We start from the raw sequence: 6560 nt of genomic DNA, 5'->3' as shown, positions 1-6560 counted from the left end.
AGTAGAATTATTAGAATTGTGGATTACGATAGATTTGTGTTCAAAGTAATAAGGAGAGTTGGTTTAGATGGGCGGTGTGATGCGTCTAGTTTACTTTTTGTTTCACACTATAGTATCGTTATAGTATTTAATCTCATAGCTATTACTTTTTTACACTAATTGCAGATAAATATACTACCCATCCAAATTCATCCTAAGATTGGTTTGACTAGTGTATCTTTTTTTAATAATAATTTGTATATTTTAATATATAAAAGTGAACATTATATGTTTGTTTGAGTAATTATATTTTTATTGATTACGAAAATGGGCTTCGAATAAAACCCCAGTGTTAATAATTAGACTTGAAATTTGAAGGCTGAAAAATAGAGAGACTAAAGGTGGGTTTGGATTGGCGGTGCGATTGCCTGCAATTAGTGTAAAAACAACGGTGACGATAAGATTAGATACTATAACGGTAGACAAAAATTAAACTAAACGTAACGCACTGTATCGCATCCAATCCTACATTCAAACCCACCTTAAATTCATACAATAAAAGTGTTGCGACTCAAAAGAGTAGAAGTGTTGCGACTCAAAAGAGTAGAGGAATACATCTTTCTATGTGCAACTACTTAATTTGCTGGTTACTCGCCATTTTTAGAATACTTTTTTATAGTAGTAAACTTATATATATTTATTTATTAAAATTATATATAATTTTATTAACAACTTTAATGGTTAAATTATATTAATATTATATACTGTGATAGATTTGATTTTTGTGTGTCATAATTATATTATATAAAAAACATAACATAAAACATTATAAACTTAAAAAAATCAGACTCGAACTTTAAATGTTTAAATTTGAGCTCGATTCATATTTTTAATTTGCCTAAATCTATCTATCAAAACCCATATTTTAATTAATATTTTTATTCAAACATTCTTAAATTTTGAGTTGTAATATCAAAAATAACACAACTTTGTATTAAAACTATCTCATATTTCTAGGTACGCAAGGGATTGCATACCTAAAACTTGCTTGGTTTTAGGAGAAAAACTAGGGTAAATTACACCAAAAGTTATTCAACTTTAATTCAACTGACAAAAGTGTCATTCTGGTTTCAATTCAGTCACTTAACTTTCAAAAAATAACAAATCAATCACTAACATTATCGAAAAGTGACAAATCAATCATTAATTAACATTTTCGTCACAGGCTTAATGGGACAGTTGACATGGCTAGTTAACTAGCTGACGTGGCTAATTAACTACCTGATATGACCAGCTAACTAGCCATGATGGAAACCAAATTGACTAACGTGGAAACCCAATTAACCATAACCCAAACCCAAAGCATAGTGGAAACCATAGCTTCTTTACCTTCCAATCAATGTCAAAACTAGAAACAAATATTGGAACTCAACTGATAGTGGAAATGTCACAATAAGCTACCCTTTTAGATTATCAACCTAATTACCTCCCAACTTTGGGGACCATTGGTTTGAACTTGAACTCGACTGTGACAGCAACAACCATACCATTTTATCCCTAAACTATGGCAGATTCTATTTCCAAAGCATCTATCATGGCTAGTTAACACTAAAAGAAAAAGAAGAAGATATGGAGATGCCAAACAAAAGTTATGACATTTTTTAAGGTCGCTGACCCTTGCCATTGCAATAGACATCACCCTCGCTATTGCCTCTGCTCTGCCTCCCGCCTTTGTTTTCTCTTCGTATTTTTTCTCCTCTTCTTGCAATTCTTCTCATTTCCTCAACACAAAAAGAATAAGCCAACACTATACAAGTCTTTAAGTAGAGATGAGATGGTACATTTGTCTGGATACAACAAAGAAAAGCTCTAGACCATTCTCGTCACCGGAACTGTTCTTTGTGAAGCTTGCCCCACCACCATCGCCACGATTCATAACCTCATGTTGCTGTTGAACCAATCTAGAATGTTTCTCTTTTTCTTCTTCTTCTTTGCTTCTTCTTTTTCTTTTTCTGTTACGTCTGTAATAAAAAATAGCTAGAAGAATTGATTTGTTATTTTTCGAAAGTTAAGTTACTGAATTGAAACCAAAGTAACTGTTTTGTCAACGGTATCAAAGTTGAGTGATGTTTACCCAAAAAAAAAACTGCTGTTGAAATGAAAACAAATTCACAAGATTCTAACTTCTTTTGCCACATAGCACTTCATTTCGGTGGCTTCATCACTTAGATTAGTACCAAATAGCCAGACAGGCGGCAATGACATGATGCTCAACCAAACTTTCATTTGCACTTGCACCCATGGCAAGCTCCATGTTGCTGGTTGCTGTTGGTTTCTCCACTTCGAGCCTACAGTCAGAACAAACATCGTGCACTTTGTACATGCGGATTCTATCTCCAATTCTAAGCTTCTTACTAATAACAAAATTTCTCCATAATGGACCGGAGAAAACAGACTTCTTGTACCCTTTCTTGCGGATAGTGCAGACAATTGGCCAGATCTCTGTCCCGTACATTAGCTTAATTCTGACAGCATGGCTTCTATTGAAACTTGGCAAAGAAGGCCGGATATTTGAGGGGATTGACAACCTCTTTTTGATTTCAGTACCTGTGAGTGACTTTGAGAATACCATTTGGATAGAGTTGCCATGGAAGGTGGGTAAAAAGTTGTATATGCAAAGAGGGGATCGTCCAATTATTGTATGTGCTTGTAATCAGCTGCACAAATATAACTAAGCAAAAGAGCAGGAAAAATATAGACAATGAGGCTGCTTTGCTGTGTTAGTAAAGATGAGTTCCTGGAGTAAAGGAAAAAACAAAAACACGGTCATTGTACGTAGATAAGACAATGTAAACGCGGTGAAACTTGAAAAGACATCCGAGTAAGCCTGTAAAGGGTACAAAAACTGATAGCTGTAAATGTATTGTTCATAAATCATGACTGTAGAAAGGAAAAACATAGCACTGTAAAAACTCATTGGTTGGGTGGGTTTAGAAGACCACGAAATTAAAAAACAAAAAAGTGACGGGGAAATCCTTTCTTAATCTCCAGGCCATTATATAGCGCCATTGGTGCAAGACAGCTTAGATTCTTTTCTTGATTGCAGGACTCTCCCGTACAGGTTTCAGTGTTAATGTGAACTACGGCTGGAAAAGAAGTTTCAAATGTTAAACTTAATATATGCATGTCCTTGTCCGTTTTAAGGTTTGATATTAATTTTATTAATATCTGAGGTGATATTTAGATAAAATTTTGCAAATAATAATGACTCCCAATTTTAAATGTGTTAATTTTTTTTATTTGAGTATTAAACTGTTAATTAATTTAAATATTCAACATTTTCTATTCAAGAAAAAAATAAGTATTCTAACCTTTTAGGGTTTAGGGTTTAGGGTTTAGGGTTTCTCGATTGGTATATTTGAGAATTTGCGTGGATCAATCCAACTGTTGTCCTCAGTTTGGGATGAAATCCACTTTTATTTACGTTTTCAAATCTAAAGTTTAATATTATATTTATATAAATTTTGTTTTAATGTACAATTCGATACATAAATTTTAGTTGTGGTTCAAATGTACATATAAAATTGTGCAATTCGATACATAAATTTTAATTTGGTGCAATTATGTACATGAAACTTTGATTGTGGCTCAAATATCTATATTAAATTTTAATTTTGATTCAATTATACCCATTTAAATAAATATTTTATATTGGATTAATATAATTGTTCTTGTGTGCAATTTATAAACATAAAATGATGCTATGTCGATAATGTTGCTAGTGATTTATAAAATTGAATCAAAGTAAAATTTTATATATAAAGTCATACAAAATCAAAATTCACATATAACATTACAAATTGAAACAAAGTTTACGTGAAGTATCAATATTTATCTCATATTTAAGAAGGCTTAGACAAAAATAATTAGTACAACATAACCTGTCACATGAACTTAGCAACAAAGTCCACTTTAATATTTATAATTTTTTTATCTACTTTAGTACTTGAATTTAACAATTAATCGCTACTAATGTCCACTTGGGTCGTTACTATAAGAAGGTTTCGTTATTGTTTAAAATGATAATTTTTTGACAGAATTAATGATATGGTCGTTAGTTGATTAATGATCAAAAACACGCGTTAACGTAACACTCTACATGTGCTTACATGTTAGTAAAATAATTAATAAAAATGAATTAAAATAATAAATTAAGAAAAATATTTTTAAAAAATCTATGCGAATAGAAATTACAAAAGAATTATTTTGAATTATATTCACGTGTCTTTCTCCTAAAATTTGTTGTCTCCTCGTTGCTTGTGGAGTAAGTTTTCGAGAGACAAGGACAAGAAAAATAATTTGACACCTTAATTTTGATTTAAAACTATATATTAAATCAAAACTTATTCTACAACAATTATTGACGGAGGAGATTCGATTGGCCGTTTCTTTTGAAAAACTAAATATAAGCATTGGTCTGTCTGGCCGTTAAAATGGACCTTTGTGAAACCCCGTCCATACTAGGTTAGTATTTGTAGGTGCAGCATTGGAATTTGATGGAAGTTGTTGATAGGTGCAGCATTGGAATTTGTTCGGTTTAGGGTCTAAGATTGGAGATCATAATACATAAGATCTTATTTCACAACAAAACTATATAACATACCAAAATAACTATTATAATTCTTATATACATGCCACTTTCTCTTAAAGGAAGAAAACATCACCAAAATCTTTATGTCGGAGTCGGGATTGTCCTAAATGCTGAACCGAGACTCTGATCCCTTTTCAACCTGCGCACGGAAACAACCGTACGCTTAGTATTGTATACTCAGTGGTATTACCATAATTCAAATTATAATAACAACAAAGAATTATAATTACCAAGCATGTAACTATCCGATTTCTTAAATATCAATTAATTTATAAACTTTCATTAACTAACAATAACAATACAATTTTTAGCTATTCTTCAATTTCAATCATATATCACATGTAATAATTTCAATCACTATATAAACATTAAATTCATGCCTTTCATTTTCAATCTCAAATTTCAATCCACAATTTTAAATTTTCTTATTTCAATTATTCACCCTATTAACAATCTGGACTTTGACAGATACACGGATTCCAACCCAAACACACCAATACAGCACATTGTGCCTAAAACGGTACATAGTACCTAATCAGTATACGACACATAGGTGCCTGAAACGACACACGAGGTGCCTGATACGGCACATAAAGTGCCTGAGATAAGACACATAAAGTGCCTGATCGGCAAAGCCGATAAATCTCGTACTCTTCTAAATCCTATGGCATGCCAATTATATCCGACTCAGCCCGACTAGTTAATAGGGTATATAAATTTCACAATCTAATTTTCACTTTTATTTCAAAAATTCATTTTCAATATCAATTATACTCTTCTTTTTTTCATTCACTAATTAAAACACAGTTCAATGCCAACACATACTTTTCTCATTCAATTTTAATTTTTTTTTCCAAATTCAATTCAATAAAGTCACTTACCTTATCATATGCTTACCATACACATAATTTAAATTTAACATCAAATAATAAATAATTTGAATTATAGTAATACAAACCCGAATTTTACTCGATTATTCCTCAATAACCTTCTCCTTTCCTTTGTATGCCGATGCCTCGAGTTCCTTGTTAGCTACGAAAATAATAATAATTTACACCATCAATTACAACATTAATTTATAATAAGAATAAAATTTCTATCTAATTTATACTTTAATTTCAATTTAATCCTAACTAAATTTATTTACTTTTCTAATTTAATTCACACTCTATTTCTATTCAAATTTCTTCTAAACTCAAATTTAACTACCAAATTTTCAGCATATTTCATTAATTTCGAATTTTCCTCAATTTAATCCCTACAAACATAAAACTTATAGCTTACTTCACAATTTAATCCTTTTATCAACTCTAACTAGAAATTCTATCAAATAAAACCTCAATTTCATCATTTATTCAACATAAACCCTACTCAAAAATCTATTAACTTTCAAATTTTTAACTTAAATCCAAGAGTATTTCGCTCTAGGGTTCCAAAAACATCAAATTTATGAGAAAATGACTTGATTTAGCTTACCTATTAAACTTCAAGCTCCAAAATCTAAATTTTCCCCCTTTCTTTTCTTACCCTTTTTCTTCCTCTGTTTTAGTCTCTTTCTCTGTTTCTTTTCTGTTCTTCTTTTGTTTCTTTTTCTTTTGTTTTACTTACTTACTTTATTTCTAGTTAATAATAATAATAATAATATATTATAATAATCATATAATAATATTTTATTCACAAATATCTTTTACTTAAATTATAAGAAATTATTTTATTTTATTACAAGTGTGTTTTATATATTTTACACATGTATTATTTATCATCACACAATTGTCTTTATCTTATTTGTTTCCTATAATATATTATTTTAATTTTAATTAATATAATTTATAATATTTTATAATATAAATCAAGAAAAATCTAAGATTTTTCATGTATTGCCGCCTAATCTCAAGCCATTGGCTTATTTACCTATTTAGTCCCTCTTATT

General features: G+C 30.2%; 1 long non-coding RNA gene across 1 annotated transcript; it reads right to left on the bottom strand.

Moving 5' to 3' along the window:
* Positions 1 to 4494: 4494 nt before the first annotated feature.
* On the bottom strand, positions 4495 to 6220 carry LOC128040550 (uncharacterized). Its single transcript, XR_008195215.1, has 3 exons — positions 6107 to 6220; positions 5589 to 5662; positions 4495 to 4769 (listed from the first exon to the last, which is right to left on the bottom strand). It is a non-coding gene; the product is annotated as an uncharacterized LOC128040550 (long non-coding RNA).
* Positions 6221 to 6560: the final 340 nt, after the last annotated feature.

The sequence above is a fragment of the Gossypium raimondii genome, chromosome 4 (assembly GCF_025698545.1).
Source record: "Gossypium raimondii isolate GPD5lz chromosome 4, ASM2569854v1, whole genome shotgun sequence".
NCBI classification, from domain to species: domain Eukaryota; kingdom Viridiplantae; phylum Streptophyta; class Magnoliopsida; order Malvales; family Malvaceae; genus Gossypium; species Gossypium raimondii.
The sequence above is the reverse complement of the archived record's forward strand: the minus strand, read 5'-3'. Positions and strand labels throughout refer to the sequence as shown.